The 16,843-nt window shown below is 34.6% G+C and overlaps 1 long non-coding RNA gene across 1 annotated transcript in view; it reads left to right on the top strand.

Annotated features, from left to right (window-relative positions):
* The first annotated feature begins 13,111 nt into the window (after positions 1-13,111).
* The window catches only part of LOC104001286 (uncharacterized), a 306,636-nt gene continuing 302,904 nt past the window's right edge, over positions 13,112-16,843 (top strand). The window contains exon 1 of the long non-coding RNA XR_010147627.1: positions 13,112-13,201. This is a non-coding gene — a long non-coding RNA (uncharacterized LOC104001286). The remainder of the gene's footprint in view (positions 13,202-16,843) is intronic.

Genomic DNA, 16,843 nt, shown 5'->3' on the forward strand with positions numbered 1-16,843 from the left:
GAAGGAAAGAAGAAAAGAAGGAAGGGAAAGAGGGAATGATGGAGGGAGATGGAAAAACAGATATTTGAACCAAAGCCTGTGTTTTTCATCATAAAATCTCCCTATATCTTGACTGTAGTGTATTGATGGCTTCTGCTGTGTCCCTCTTCTTTGCCATGTCATTATGTATTTACGAAAGATGCCAGGATCTTGCCTGGTCCCTGAAAGGAGGCTATCTACTAAAAAGCAATATGTTCTTTTCATCCGGAGTTTTTCAGATAGATGGCCTAAGGAGATTGTATTTTGAATATTAGCTTGAGTTTTTGAGATCTTGAACTTTTGAATCACATATCTGGTGAGAGAAGTCTAAGACTTATAAAGAATGAATTTCTGACACACAAATGTTCCAATTGCATTCAGAACAAATGTAGTTGGTTCTTAGATATGGGCTGAATGAATGAATAATATATAACAGAGTTATCAAAAAATGTTGTAGTCACTTCTTCTGTTCACTGATAATTGTGCTTCTACTACCTGAAGACATATGGTAAGATTGTCTTCCTCTACCTCCTTAAAGATGAGCCAGATGGTTTATTTTGGCCAATGAAATGTGCGCTGAGGTGACATGTGTCATTGTGACATAGGCATCTTTAAGATATACCATATTTTCCCCCATTACCACAACGGAACAGAAAATGGTGAGATTCTGGTTGGTGGAGTTGAGTTTGTGTCCCTGAGTGAAGATTATTTGGAACTTTCAAACTGTAATTAAAATGTATTGTGAACAAGAAAGGTTTTTCTGGTTTAAGCCACAGAGTTCTGGAAGATATTTGTTACTATAACATAACATAATCTATTTCAATAGTCACATATAAATTCAACAGAAGCCAGAGTTGATGCTGCATTTAATAGAACCAACAACAGATTTCTAGCTCAGCCTAAGAGGAAGAAGCATTCTTGTCATGATGAAATGCCCTAGAAATTTAATTCCAATTTTCTTTAAGTGCCACCTATACCATATACCTATATGACTTGGAAGGAAGTAAAGGAAGGAAGGAAGGAGAGAGAGACAGAGAGAGAGAAAGATAGAAAAAGGAAATTTCAATTTGAATTGTACCTTACATATTTACCATATTTACCTTATTTGATTTATATAGCAACTCTAGATTATACCTTGTATAACTTTTTAAAATAAATCCTATATTTTAAAGCTGGGCATAATGGCATAAACTTATAATCCCAGCTACTTGGGAAGCTGAGGCAGGAGGACGACTTGAGTCTAGGAGTTTGATTCCAGCCTGGGCAACAGAGCAATACCTCATCTGTAATAAATATATTAATATTTCATTTTAGAAAAGTTTTAGATTTACAGAAAACTTACAAAGATAGTACAAAGAATTCCCCCTCACCTAGTTTCCCCTATGATTGCTATCTTACATTAGTATGGTATATTTACTGTAATTAATGAACCAATACTGATAAATTATGAAATAAGATTTATATTTTTTTCAAACTTCCTTAATTTTTATTTATTTTTTTCCCTTGCTAGAATCCCATTGGGGGTATTCCATTATATTTAGTTGCAATGTCTCCTTTGGGTCCTCTTGGATGTCATGTTTTCTCATACTTTCTCTGTTTTTAATAATCTTGAGAGTTTTGGGGAGTACTGTTCACATATTTTGTGGAATGTCCCTCGATTAGAATTACTCATGATTTGACTGGAGTTACATGTTTTTGAAAGATCACAGAAGTAACATGACAATTTTTAATACATCATATTAAGGTTACCTACTATAATAAGCCTTAGCATCATTGATGTTGACCTTCACCACCCAGCTGAGGTAATTTTTGTCAGATTTCTCCATTATAGTTACTTTTTTTCTCTCCCCTTTCCATATTCTTCACTTGGGAACTAGTCCCACTCACTAGTCATGATTAAGAGGTTATACTTTATCTCCTTGTGGGCAAGGTATCTACATACTTTATTTGGAATTTTTCATCTTCCATGCTTATTTTCCCCAATTTATTTGTTTAGTTAATCAGTTTTTTTTACCAGTATAATAAAAGGGTAATACCAGAGTAACATTAAATTTTAACTATTTGTTTTGGTGAAATTATTCCAGCTTTTGCCATTAGGGAGGTCCTTCAATTGGCTCCCATGCCCATTTACATATTGTGTGTGTGTGTGTGTGTGTGTGTGTGTGTGTGTGTTTTGGGCACTTTCTAGCATCTGCAAGATGATCTAGATTCATCTTAGACATTTCTTGTCTCAGTCCCAGAATCAATTATTTCTCCAAGGATCCCTGGAGCTCTGGTTGCTTTTATGGAGAATAAATATTAGAAATCAAAATCTGAGTCCTAGGTGTGCTTATAGCTACTGCAGTGTCATTGATTCTAGTCATCTCGGTGGACAGAGCAAGAAAATATGTTTTTATACTAATTCACATGTATACACATAACTATAAATACTTCTATAAGCATCTTTATCTACATTAAGCTAAACATGAGTGTATACTAATGTCACCAACTCTAATTCATTACCATATGGATCATTCTACACATTTTCGCTTGGTTATCTATAAGCTCCAACAGTAAGAAACCTGATTCTCAACCTGATGCATATTTTTAGTCCCGTATTATAGATATGGACACTGAAATTCAGACAAGCATTATGGTTTATCTAAGGTCTATAACTAGATATCAGAACACAACCCAAACCACAGCTTAACTTTTGAGTTCAAATTCAGTGCTCTGGAGCTCTTTATCCTATGGCATGTTCTGCAGGATTTGTCAGTATTCCATGGGTGAGTTAGTGCATGCCTTTGCTATCACTGCCAAATATTTGAAGGAAAAAAATACTTAATTTTTAAGAGATATATAAAAGACCATTTACATTTATGTATTGGGGGTACTCTGTTATATAAAAAATTTGTATGGAAGACTGCACCATTACCACTTCCAGACACTTCAGATGAATTTGAACAGGACACACACACAAAAATCCATGCCCTCATGCTCAGTTCTACAACATGCTCTAAGCTGACGTGTCAAAAAGCAAACAGAACAGAATGGATTTAGTGTAGATTTTATTATGATACTTTCTGTTCAGCTTTTTGAGCTAGCTGGAAAAGAATGCTACCTCATTAGCATTATTTTTTTTCTCTTTTAGTTGTCAATTAGTAATAACATTAATGAGATCATACCCTTTCTTAATTTTTATGCACTGAGAATTTTTATACACCATGTGTTTTTTAAAGGCTGACATATGCTATTTACACCTTTCTATCTGTATGATGAACAGATATTTTAGTTTCTTTTTTTCTAGAAGATTGTCAGAGCTCTTTGTTTCAGTCTATCTGGGTAGAAATAAGTTTTCCTGTAATTTCAGTATCCTCATTCTAGTGATATCTTTGAATAAATTTCCAGATCATCTTTAAATTGTTATATATATGGTGATCTGTCTGGCATGGCTTGAAAGCAATTCTAGCAAGAGGTAGGGAAACTAACCTTTGGAAATCGCTTTAAGCTCTGGGTTAATATTCAGAAAAAAAATATGTTCTAGTAGAATATTTTTAGGTGGCAGTAAATTCCCTTTCTTAAAATTTATCAAGAACAGTCTATGAATTTAAACATCAACTCTGACTTAATGTTACCTGAAGATGAAAAAATGTTCCATTAAACAATAATTATTCTATTTTCAGTTAGTCTGTGGACATGCCCAAATGTAATAATTCTCCCAATCCTGGCTTGTTCTCATATTTCCATATCCGGTTTATTCCAACAATCTCTTTGTTGGTCTCTTGGTTTCTCATCTCACTACTTAATACGTCTTCATATCAGCTTAGTTTCCCTAAAACATGACTTTCATCATGCTATACTCCCTTATTGAAAAGCCCTATGAATTTTCATTTCAAAAATCTTAATATCACTTCAATTCAGAGTAGGATTTTTGTTCTCCACACTATAACTTAGTATGTGATTTTTGAAGTTGTCAAATGGTCTCTTCACTGTCCTCAAACTTCCCATGCTTTTAACCATGCTGTTAGCTTCACCTAGAATTATTTCATCTCTTTTTCTGCTTACCTAACTCTTACTCATTCTAAGGACAGCATAAGTTCTACTTCCTCCTTAAGGACTTTCCTTACTGGTTTAGCCTCACTGTTTTCTCTTTCATTCAAACAGAATCTAAAACTTGTCATATTATATAAACATACATATTTGGTTAGTTTGTGTGTTTATATTGTTTCCATATACATTCTGTCATGTAGTGTTAACTCTTGTTCTGTATACACCAATATTGTCCTCCCAGTCATTGTAAATTTGTTGCAAGTTCTATGCCTTCTAATTCTTGATCTTTATGTTGCCTTAGGAAGGGTTAAGAGCATGATGAACACTCAATGTAGATGATTCCTAGTTAACAAGTATTTTACTTACAAATGGTATTGACATATTAGCAAATGTCATTCCTTTTGCCTTCACTTGCCATAATCTGCCCATTTGTTTTCGTGTCTGAGAAAGCTAGTGTGGAAAAAAATTCAACTTCGAATTTTAGAAAATATCTCGATCAGAGATTTAGGAAATAATGATTCTACATTATTGAGAATAATAATAAAGATAATAATTAATAATAATAGATGTCTGGACTACCTATGTGGTCATTTCAGACTTCCTGTTTTCATTTTACTTGGTAAAAAAAAATAGGAATTTTAGAGTCTAATAGACTTACAGGTAAATTCCAGATCCACACTTTGACAGTTGTATGGTTTCAGCTAAATTTTCTCTACACAAGGGATAATAATATTGTGTACTCCAGAACCACAGGGTCATAATGCCCATGTATTGTTTCTAATTGTCATATATAGTACATATTCTCTCTATTTTTAGTATTTATATCTCCTTATGAATACTGGAAAATTCTGACAGATACTAAAAATTTAGTAATGACTATTGAATCTAGCCTTTGTATTTTAGAAATAAGGATCAGAAACCAAGAGAGATCAGATGATTTGTTCAAGTTTATAAAACTGGATAGCAGTGCCATTCAGAAGACAGCCCAGGTGCCTGGGGTCCAGGAGCTTCTCCTGCTGTGCTGTATACTCCCCATCACACGCCTCATTATGATTCTTTTCATTACTTCCTACATGCTCCTTCCTCCACTCTACCTTCCCATAGTGTTGGTGATCAATATCTTGCCATACTTTAGTGTGGTGTTTAGAGCAAGGATCCACATCATTATTGCTTTTTATTCTATTGACTCTGGCTTTGATGTTTCAGAGCAGGTTCAATTATTGAACATAAGAATCTCATTTAAATAATAGAATAACTACTGGATTGCATTAGGAGCAAGATAGTATTTGAGTTAATAAAAGGGCTATTGATACAATTGTCTCACAGCAGTCTATCTCACAGATAATTTTTAGAATAAAGCCCATAACTACAAAAAGATATTTTCTTAATTTTGCTTTCTGCAGTTGATAAAATCCAGAATGACATTGTGCTTGACACAAACCTAAGATATAGCGATCTTTTGTCAATTAGCTATCTTTTCTGTAAACATATTTAAAGAAGGTTTTGGAAACAGTTTCTTGATAGAAAGGAAAGCCATTTCAAAAGAGTAGCAGAATTATGAACTAAATCATACACTTTTTTTTTTTAAGTTCACCTAAGATTACTATAATGGAAGCCAGAGAAGCCATGGACACCAAGATCAGAGCTATACTGACTGCTGTTCTTTAACTTTCCATAAATCTCTCTCTGGCAGATCTCTCTCTGTATATTATGGTAAAAGCAGAGCCCATGTTTTAACATTTATTGGTATTCTAGTTTTATGATTAGCACCTTCTTGTCTGCCGTAGCACTTTCTACTGCCCTGTGTGTTCTTGCTATCTTTATGTGTAGCAAACCTCACTACCATAAATGTTTGTCTCTTTTTCTATACTCACTTTTGGTAATTCCTTTTTTTTAAAAATTTCAACTTTCATTTTAGATCCAAGGAGTACATGTGCAGGTTTGTTAGAGTCCTTTGTCTGTTGTTCCCACTTTTGCGTCCATGTTTACCCAATGTTTAACTGCCATTTATAAGTGACAACAAGTGATGTTTTGTTTTCTGTTTCTGTGTTAGTTTGCTTCGTATAATGACCGAAACTGCATCCATATTGCTGCAAAGGACATTATTACATTCAGTTTTATGGCTGTGTAGTATTCCATAGTGCATACGTACCACAGTTTCTTTATGCAATCCACTGTTTATGGGCTCCTAGATTGATTGCATGTCTTTGCTATTGTGAATAGTGCCGATATTTGCCATTTGTTCATGATTGTGACTGAGGAAATGTAATACAAAGTTCATATTTGCTTTAATAAAGTATTATTTTAATTCCAAAAATGGTTATTGGGAGCCAATCTATAAAATGGATGATCCTTTTATTCTCCTTAAATGTGAATAGAGCTTATGCACATGTTAGTTTAATTGTCAGTATCCCATTTATCTCTTAGAGGAAGCATATGTTATCCAAGTATTTTAGAGAGACAAAGGCTTATAAAATAACTACTGATTGTGAAACTATAATTGAATACTCTCCACTCCAGTGTTACAACTATTAGCACTTTTCTTATACCAGAGTTGCTGCTCAGAATCATCACCAAAATTTGGAATTTATATTCTTCTTAGTTATACAATGATAATTTTTTTGTATTTATTTTTCCAGTGTAGTATGTTTGTTTTTATTATCTCTTTATGATTTTAATTTATATTTTTATGATTAAAGAGGAGCTTAAAAAACTTTTCACATGTTTAAACTTCCTCCTGTGTGAAGGACTGATTGCCTTTTTCTTATTTATCTGTAAGAGATATTTATATATTCTACATATAAAACTTTCATTGGCTATTTATGTTACAAATAATTATTCCCATCTTATGGCTTCCATTTTTTACTAAGAATATGGTGTATTTTTATGAACAAAAGTCTTAGTTTCAATGTAGCCTGTTTTACCAATTTATTTCCTTTAGAGTTAGCGCTTTTTGTCTTGTTTAATGAATTATTTTCTAACCCAAAGTTATAAAGATTTTTCCTCTGCTATGTTCAAAAAAATTTATTATTTTTCTTTGCATATTTAAGGCTATTATCTATCTGGGATTTATTTGTATATGTAGAGGGTAAGGCTTCAAAAGTATTTTTATCTATTTGGATCTCCAAATGTCCCAACTTATTTATTTAAAAACAAACACTTCGGGAGGCCAAGGAGGGTGGATCATCTGAGGTTGGGAGTTTGAGACCAGCCTGACCAACATGGAGAAACCCTGTATCTACTAAAAATACAAAATTAGCTGGGCATGGTGGCACATGCCTATAATCCCATCTACTCAGGAAGGCTGAGGCAGGAGAATTGCTTGAACCCAGGCAGCGGAAGTTGCGGTGAGCCAAGATCATGCTATTGCACTCCAGCCTGGGCAACAAGAGCAAAACTTGGTCTCAACAAACAAACAAACAAACAAAAACACACTATCACTCTCTGACTATTTTGGCGTGCCAATTTTGTCATAAATTAAATGTCCATAAATGTATGTTGTATTTCTGGTGTTGCTATTTAGTTTCCTTGGTGTGTTTGTCTATCTTTTCTCCAGTGCTACCATGTCTCATTGTGGCTTTTTAATAAATTGTTCTGTTCAATAGGGTAGTTTCTCCGCCTTTGTGTATCTTTGAGTATCAAGTATTCACTGTTCTTGGCCCTTTGACTTTGTATATACACTTCTGAATAATTGTTAATTTCCACTGTAAAATCCCTGCTGGGATTTTTATCTAGTTCATATTGAATCTATAAATCAATTTAGAGACAATTGGCATTTTATAATGTTAAGTCTTCCTATGCCTAAACATATGTATCACTTAATTTTCTCTCATTAAATTTTTATAGAATGTTCCAGAGATGTCTTATATACCTTTTATTAGATTTAGTTCTCAGAATGTAATATCATTTATGACATTATAAATAACATTGATTCAAATTATATTTTAATTGTTTTCTTTTATAAATAAGCTGATTTTTGTATATTTGTATATTCAATCTAGCTAAATTAAAGTATTTGATTGATATTTAAGTTTTAAAGTGCACAATCATATTACCTATGGATATTGACTGTTTTATTCCTTTTCAATTTTTATTTGAGTTTTTCTTACTTAATGTACTCATTAGCACTGGACAATGTTGAAGATTTTTGGTGATACCTGGAAACCTTGTCTTATTCCTCATCTCAGAGGGAAATCTTTCAATATTTCCTCATTAAGTATAATTTCTGCAGGTATATCCTTACATATACAGTAGATATTTATTATTTGTGGATTTCATTTTTGCAAATTATTCTACTAGCAAAAAATTATTTGTAACCCCCAAATCAATGTTCTATGCACTTTTATGGTCATTCAGAGACATACTCAGTGTGATGAGAAACTTAAGTCACCCAATACCCATCTTCCCAGCTAAGGTTGAACAAGGTGATTCTCTGTCTTTTTGTTTTCAACTCTCATGCTGTAAAGAGTATCCTTTTTTGCAGTCTATTTAGTGCCACATTTTCCAAATTTTTATGTTTGTTTGTTGGGTGAGTTCACATTTAATATGCCACCAAGTGTAGTGAAGTGCCATCTAGTGTTGCTAAACACAGGAAGACTGTGATATGGCTTACAAAAAAAGAAAATACTTGGATAGGCTTCATTTAAGCCTGATTTGCAGTGCTGTATCTATTACTTCAATGGTAGCTATAATATATCCTATTTATATCATGGTAGTGCTGAGTTAAGGTTATTTACATTCCCTCCTGCCAATATTCAGGAGTGATATTGCTGTGTATTCTGTTTCTGTGTATTCTTGCAGTGTCTTTGTAGAATTTTAAGACCAAGGCTATGCTAGTCATCAAAAATAGCTGGTGGCCAGGTATGGTGGCTCATGCATGTAATCCTGGCACTTTGGAAGGACAAGATGGGAGGATTTCTTGAGGCCAGGAGTTCAAGACCAGCCTTAGCAACATAGTCAAACCCTGTTCCTATTTTAAAAAATAAAATAAAAATTAGCTGGGCATAGTGGCACACATCTGTAGTCCCAGCTACTTGGGAGGCTGAGTTAAAAGGATTGCTTGAGCCCAGAAGTTAGAGGCTACAATGATCTATAGTGGTGGCACTACACATTAGCTTGGGTGACAGAATGAGACCCTATTTCTTAAAAATAAAAATGTTGGTAGGTATTCTTTTTTCCAATTCCCTGGATTAATCAGGATTGACTAGACTATTCTCCATTAACAAACATCTTCAGAATCTCATAGATTACACACACACACACACACACACACACACACACACACACACACACACAGGCAAACACATAGTATTTCTCTTTAATAAAAAATCTTCTGGCCTGCGATCCCTATCCTATATACAGAAAAGTCAGCTCAGTCATAGAGATTTGCCTTTCAGAAATTCAAGCTTTGTTGATTCTTTCTTTGTTAATCTATTATGTGTGTGCTTTAAAAAAATTAATTTCCGTTCTTCTTTCATAACACAAGCCTTTACATTATTAAGTTTTCCTTTAAGTACTGATAGAGTTGCATCCTGCAAGTTTTGATATACATTTCCATTGTTATTTAGTCAAAATATTATCTCAATTTTATTATACTTCCTTTTTTGGTCCAGTGATTATTTAGAAATGTACTTATTAATGTCTGAATGCCGGAGGATTTCCTACTTGTATTTTTGTTGTTGATTTGCAGTATAATTATATTATTATCAGAGGACATACTCATGATTTCAGCCCAAGGAATTTGGGAATTTTACTCTTTCTTAATTAATACATTTTCTTTCATCTAAGCACTGGGAGAGTGGGGAAATTTAAACTAGTAATTCAAGGACTCCTTCAGAATCAAACTCTTAATCTGGTTGTTGACTCTGTTAGTCTACAGCTACAAGAGATGAGAGACTTACTCTATCATTCATAAAAACTGACCATTTCCTGGGATAGAACGCTGGGTCACTATAACATTTGCATCTGGTTTGCCTACATTGAAGAAGCTAAGGATGACTTCAAAAGGCTAGCTTGAAAGGGGATATCCATCCTCCACAAACCTCACTCCCATCAGCCCTCATTGCCTCCAGATCCATAAATGGAGTAGATTCTGTCAGGCTCAAGCAGAGGCAGACTAAAGCGTCAAAATAGAGTGAGCATGCTTTGTATTTATGTGAATATGTCTTAATTATATTAAGTGGAAACATGCTATTGTGTCAATATTTTTCTTTCTCCTGTATTTGTACCGTTAGCATGCAAGCATGTAGTTATTTTTCTCATATCTTTATCCTACTCTGCCTCTACTTCATTTTTCTACTGTCATTTTTTTCTCATTTTAATGCTCAATAGAGTTGCGTATACTCAGTCTCTAGTTGTCTCTATTCTCATTTAAGTGAATCTAGTCAGGCTTACATGCTGCTGCCTACCACCACATGAAACTGTCCATGTTGCAGGGTTCAGTGACCACCATGTGGCTATTTATAGTGATCAAATATCACCATTTATCAATTTCGAACTACCAACATCATCTGGAAACTTCCTTAGATATTTTTTACTTGATGTATTGGGTTGAATAGTGCCCTCCGAAAACTTATGTCCACCTGGAATTTCAGCATGTGACCTTGTTTGCAAATAGGATATTTGTAGGTGTCATTATCTAAAATTAGATCATCCTGGGTTAGTACAGTCCCTAAACAATAACTGGTGTCCTCATAAGAAGAGAAAACATACACAGGGTCACACACAGAGACAAGATGGCCACGTAAATACATAGGCAGAAATAGGAGTGATGAAGGCTAAGAAACCCAAGAATTCCTGGCAATCACCAGAACTAGGAAAAGACATGAAGGAATCCTCTCTCAGAGACTTTAGAGCAAGCACAGCTCTGCAGACAACTTGATTTTAGATTTCTTGCCTCCAGAACTGTGAGAAAATAAGCTTTTGTTGTTTTAGGGCACCCAGTTTGTGGTACTTTCTTAGGGAAGCCCTAGGAAACCAACATGCTTGCATCTAGGACTTCATATCCTCTTGTGTTTGTTCATAGCCCATTGGCCTTTCCTAAATCTCTTTGGTTGGTCCTTCTTCTTACCCCTGATCTGTTAACATGGTGTTCTAGGCCTGTGCCATGACTGTTTTTAGCAATCTACACTCATGTCCTTTGTGACTTTACCAGTCCTATGACTTCCAAAATGATGTGTTCCCTGAAAACTCCCAAATGTGCATTTGCCACATGGAACACCGTAATCGGAAGTCTCACATTGATCAGCTTGCCAATTGACATCTCCACTTGTATTTCTAGTAGACATCTCATATTTAGTATGACTCACCAAAAAACAAACAATAACAGACACCTTTCCTCCCCTTCACGACCTGAGATTTATCTTCACTTTTTATCCTGTCAATTAGTAACAAGTCCATCCTTTTATTTGCTCATTCAAAAAATTTGGAACCTTCCTGTATGCCTCACTTGTTTTTCATCAGAAAATCCTTTGTACTTTATGTTCAAAATGTATTGAGGACTGCATTTACTGCTCATCACCTCCCCTGGTAGCACAGCACCATTATCATCGAGAAGGGTTATTGCTATAGCCTCCTAACTGCCCTCCTTCATCCGATCTTGCTCTTCCCCTTCAGTCCATTCTGAATGCGTTAGACAAAGGGATCCTGTTCAAACACAAGTTCCATTGTCTCATTCTGAGGGCCTAACTATTCCATGTATATTCATCTTGTTCAGAGTAAAAATTGAAGTCCCCATTAAAGCCTATAGGCTCTGTACCATCTGACCTCCACTATCTCTCTCTTCTCCTCTCCTACCACCCAGAACTCCTGACTCACTCACTCCAGCCATGTGAAGCTCCTCATTTTTCCTTCAATATTGAACACACTCTTTTCTTCCAGGACTTTACATTGTCTATTTTTTGGGCCTAAAATGCTTTTCCTACAAGTTTTTCATGGCTTACTTCTCACCTTAATTCTTTGCTCAAATGTCCCCCTTTCAATAAATTTTACTCTATACTTTCAAAATTACAATCTTCATCATCTGGCACTCACTGTCATCATTTCTTGCTTATTTTTTTTCCCAAAGAATTTATCATATTAAAGTTCTAATATGGTACATAACCTATTTATGCACTTTTAATGTGTGTCTTCTTTGACCAGGAGTGTAAACTCCATGAAGTCTTTATCCACAGCACCAAACATATGACTGGCACACAATAAGTTATTTGACAAATCAATTAGTGGAGAAGTGATTAAATAAATTTATATTCTACCAGTCAGATGCACTTGTGGAGGACTTTAATTTGGAACTGAAGAAAATAAGATGAGAGATACAGCATGGGGCATCCATTTTAAACGTAATTCTTAAATCAGCTTCAATATGTTCCATTATCTGGAACTGAAACGTGATAGATATGCATATACATTTATAAAAAAAAGAACTACTTTATAGGCATATTCTATACATTGACTATTATACACTCATTTTCTTTCATTTTAATTTTTAAAATAAATTAATTTTCGTTTTATTTTTATTTCGAGTATAAGAATTATTTTCTTTTTATAAGTAGTTATTAGCTGTCTATTTTATTTCAGGTACTCTGCAAAATAAATAATACAATGGTGTAATAAAAATAACCATAGGCATCAATTGAGCAATAACTACCATACTTTGATAATTACCCACACATACATACAAACATGCATAGACACACACACACACACAATCTCATTTAACCTTTACAGCAACTCTGTAAAACAGGTGTTATTGTTCTCAATATATAGAATAGGAAATTGAGGTTCAAGAGGTTAATTAACTTTTTGAAGTTCACACAAGTAATTATAAGACGATTTGAACCACCGTTTGTCTAAATCCAATACCTTCTCTAATTGGGTAATGCTGCCTCAGAGTTTATAAATAGGAGGAAAGACATAATTAAACCAATAATTGTTTTTAACTGTTAAAATATTGTAGTATTTACATTTATTATACTAGAATACCAAAAATATCTATGTTTTGTGGTAATTTCACAGGCATTTATGAAGTAGGCACCTGGAATTGAATAGACTCCTAAAGGAGAGACAGAAGTTTGAAAGAGCAAGAAGAGTGGATGTGGATCCAGACAGAAAAAGAGAACAGCAAATATTTGAAAGAGCTTAAGACATACTCCTCAAGGTAAAAAACTCTATTTTATACATATAACATAATGTTAAATCTATTATTTGCATGTTCAGTGATGAAAAAAATTGTTCAGTAAAAAATAGGAAATTGCAATATTAATAACACCTAACATTGAAGACTGACTTATAGTGTAATAAATACTTTATATGGATCATGCCATTTAATCCCCACAATAATCATAGAAAGCAGAAATGTTTATGAATCCCATTTTTAAGAGGAGAAAACTGAAACACAGAAATATTACAAATCTTGACTAAAATTATAAAACTTGCTAAAGCTACAAAGCCATTGGCACGAGGAACTGGTAATTAAACCTGGTAATATCACCCTAAAGCTCAGACACTTAACCACTATGTAGTTATCTATCTGTATCTTTCCCTTCCTCTCTGTCTCCCCAGTCATACGGGTCTCACAGATAGTTTACTAGAAATTGAAAAGTATTTCTCTTTTATTTATTTTTACTTCCTGGGTACTGAAATTTCTTTATGTGTTTGAAATTTTGCCTTCTATGGGTGAGATACTTGCTTTTGCAGAACTTTGGAAGTTAGGTTGTAAAAAGATGTCTGACATTCAGCCAATCAGAGGTTTCGCCCATATTTTTTTTGCACTTCAGTGGGTGACTTAAAGACTAAACTACAGTTTAGGTTTGCATTTGTCTCATCACCATGGAAAGTTGCAGTTTGCATGGTACACTGAGTGGTGCTGGCAGTGACATCAGGATCCTGGAGCTGTGCTGGAAATGGAGTGACAGACAGTGTCCAGGGTAAGCATTAGCGTTGGCTTGCAATAACCAATGTCCAGCAATAACATGCCTCTGGTCTATTTGTTTGCTTGACTTGACTGTGGTTCTGACACTGAGCTTGCCTGTTTTCCTTTTTCTTCTTTCTTTGTTTTTATGGTGTCTTTCTTTTCTTTTTCTTTCTTTCTTTCTCTTTCTTTCTTTCTTTCTCTTTTTTTTTCTTTTTCTCTCTTTCTCTTTCTGTCTGTCTTTCTCTCTCTCTCTCTCCCTCTCTCTTTCTTTCTCTCTCTTTCTTTCTTCCCGGAGTTTCGCTCTTGTCACCCAGGCTGGAGTGCAGTGGCATGATCTCTTCTCACTGCAACCTCCACCTCCTGGGTTCAAATGATTCCCCTGCCTCAGCCTCCCGAGAAGCTGGAATTACAAGCATGTGTCACCATGCCCAGCTAAATTTTTTATTTTTAGTAGTGACAGGGTTTCACCATGTTGGTCAGGCTGGTCTCGAACTCCTGACCTCAGGTGATCTGCCCCCCTTGGCCTCCCAAAGTGCTGGGATTACAGGCGTAAGCCAGCTCACCTAGCCATTTTTTTAAAGCCACTTCTGACTTCTGGGCTTTGTTTTCTGGCATTTCCACTTCCTTATATCCATTTATCAAATATTATTATTATTATTTTGCTTAAATTAGCTAAATCCTTGCACACTTGAGAACGAAAATCTATTCTATAGGCAGAAAATTCTCATCCAAATTCCTTGAACATTATCTAAACCTTACATAAATTTTCTCCACGTCATCTTTCAGCAGTAATAAATTGGATAGAACTTGGTTTTATCCATAAATATGTAGAAGTGATTTTTCTAAAACTGCTACAAATAGGAATGATTTTGTTGATTTTTTACTCCTGGTTTTCATAAGCTAACACCGAGAGCACAAAAGAATTTTATTTAGGTAAGATTGGTCAATGATTTGAAGCTTGAGACATTAAATATTAATAATTCAGAAATTTATTCTACTTCTGAGCAAGCATCTTTATTGATCATAAGCATTACAATAAGAGTTTGGGTATAAAAAATGCATGTAGTCAGAGAAATGGTGTGCTGAGCGATGCTTAAATTATTGTAGACTTTTTCAGAAGTCATGTGGTTTTGTATTAAATGGGAATGCAGTGATAAAATAGTGTGATAAAAAGTTTAGCCCAGCAATGCTATAGAAAGTATACAACAAACGAAGAAGAAAACAAAATCGGTTACAAAATCTTTTAAGGATAAAAGTGCAGATTAGAAACAACTATTTAACTAGAGAACACTTATCATGCTTTTGAAAGAATATAGCATGTTGAAGTGAGGGACCTAGCTGTTACTTCTATGGACGAAAAGAGGCTATACTAAGTTTTTTATCTCTTATCTGTATTCTGAGGGTATATACTCTTTGTATTTTTTTAAACGCATAAACTTTTGAATTTGCAGCTGGCTTGCTAATTTAGCTCCAGTTTTAGTTTTGTTGCAAGATCAAATTACCTTGGTGTTTGTAGAACAGTAATTAAAAATTATTTTTTATGATTTACATAAGATTGAATAAACTCATTTTACTGACCTGTCATAATCAGCTCCAATTTTTCTTTCTGCTAGTAAGGGGGTTGGTAGTGTGTTTATTGCTCTACTATAATTTCAACAACCTAATCTTATTTAAAGAGACAATCAAATAATTAATGTTTGTATGAACCTATGTATTGATTCTTAATGGGCTATATTCAGTAGCATTAAAGCAGGAAAGAGGTTAATTCTTTCTGTGTTCAACGCTGGTTTCTTTCATTTGAAATAACAATATCTACATTGGGTATTATAAAGTCTATTTTAGTTTAAGCCAAGATTTTAAACTTTTTTTTTTCTTCTCTCTACCTAACGCCTGGTTGAAGTTCAGGAGAAAGAAGAGTCATTTGTTTTGTTCTTTTATTATTTTTGTTCTTCTTAGGTCTTTGCTTTATAACTTAAGTAAAATACGGAGTTGTGAAGGGGAGGAAAAGAGATAAAGAAAACAAAACAAAACAAAAAAAGAAGGCCTGCTTCCTCAGCTGTTCAAGCATCAAAATTTATCTTTGGTGGTTTATCTGGAAATCTTCCTGCAGGGACCTTTTCCCTTACAAGCTTCATGACCTTGCTTTCTAACAAGCTTCATGAACAACTCTCCAGATACCTTCATGCTCCTTGTTAATTCCTTTCCCCTAAGCAGTGTCCTATGGCCTCTTTCTATTGGGAAACCCATGGCAACAGGACAAACCTACAGTCCCACTTAGCCCACAGGGAAACTCACGCATCTGAGGTGCAGCTTGTCCATCGAGTGCCAATGAGGTCTCCTCCAGCAAGCCTCCAGCTCTGCTCTATAACTTAACTTACATTCAAAAGATCTTGGGGATATATGTGAGATTCTCTGAAGAACTCACTCATGCTTATTCAGATTGATGCAAACAAATAGCAGCTCAGCAAGTAGCCAGCCAGGGGTAAAATGCCCATCTTCCTTCTTGCAAACAATCTCCATATTTATGATCTGATTTCTTGGAGCCTCTCTACTTAGCTGGCATTAGAAAGAAGTACTATACTTTTCTCCTACAAGGATTGCACATTGTTTTTTAGTAACTGTTCTAAGCATATGACATGTATGTTGGAATTTTGCAGAGATCCAATAATAATTTGTCTCTGTTCCTTGTGTGAGATATGAACCAATTGAGAATTATGACCAAGAAACAGGAAGATGACAGTCTAAATTAAACCTTTCTAAATTACAGAACCAAGGTTGATATGAGAAGCAAATGGGTCCTTCTAATACCTAATTTTGAACCCTAGAATAAGACCAATGTACTAATATGATTATGGAGCTTTGGACTGGGTTACTCCACAGGTGATG

Source organism: Pan troglodytes, chromosome 9 (genome assembly GCF_028858775.2).
Source record: "Pan troglodytes isolate AG18354 chromosome 9, NHGRI_mPanTro3-v2.0_pri, whole genome shotgun sequence".
NCBI lineage: Eukaryota > Metazoa > Chordata > Mammalia > Primates > Hominidae > Pan > Pan troglodytes.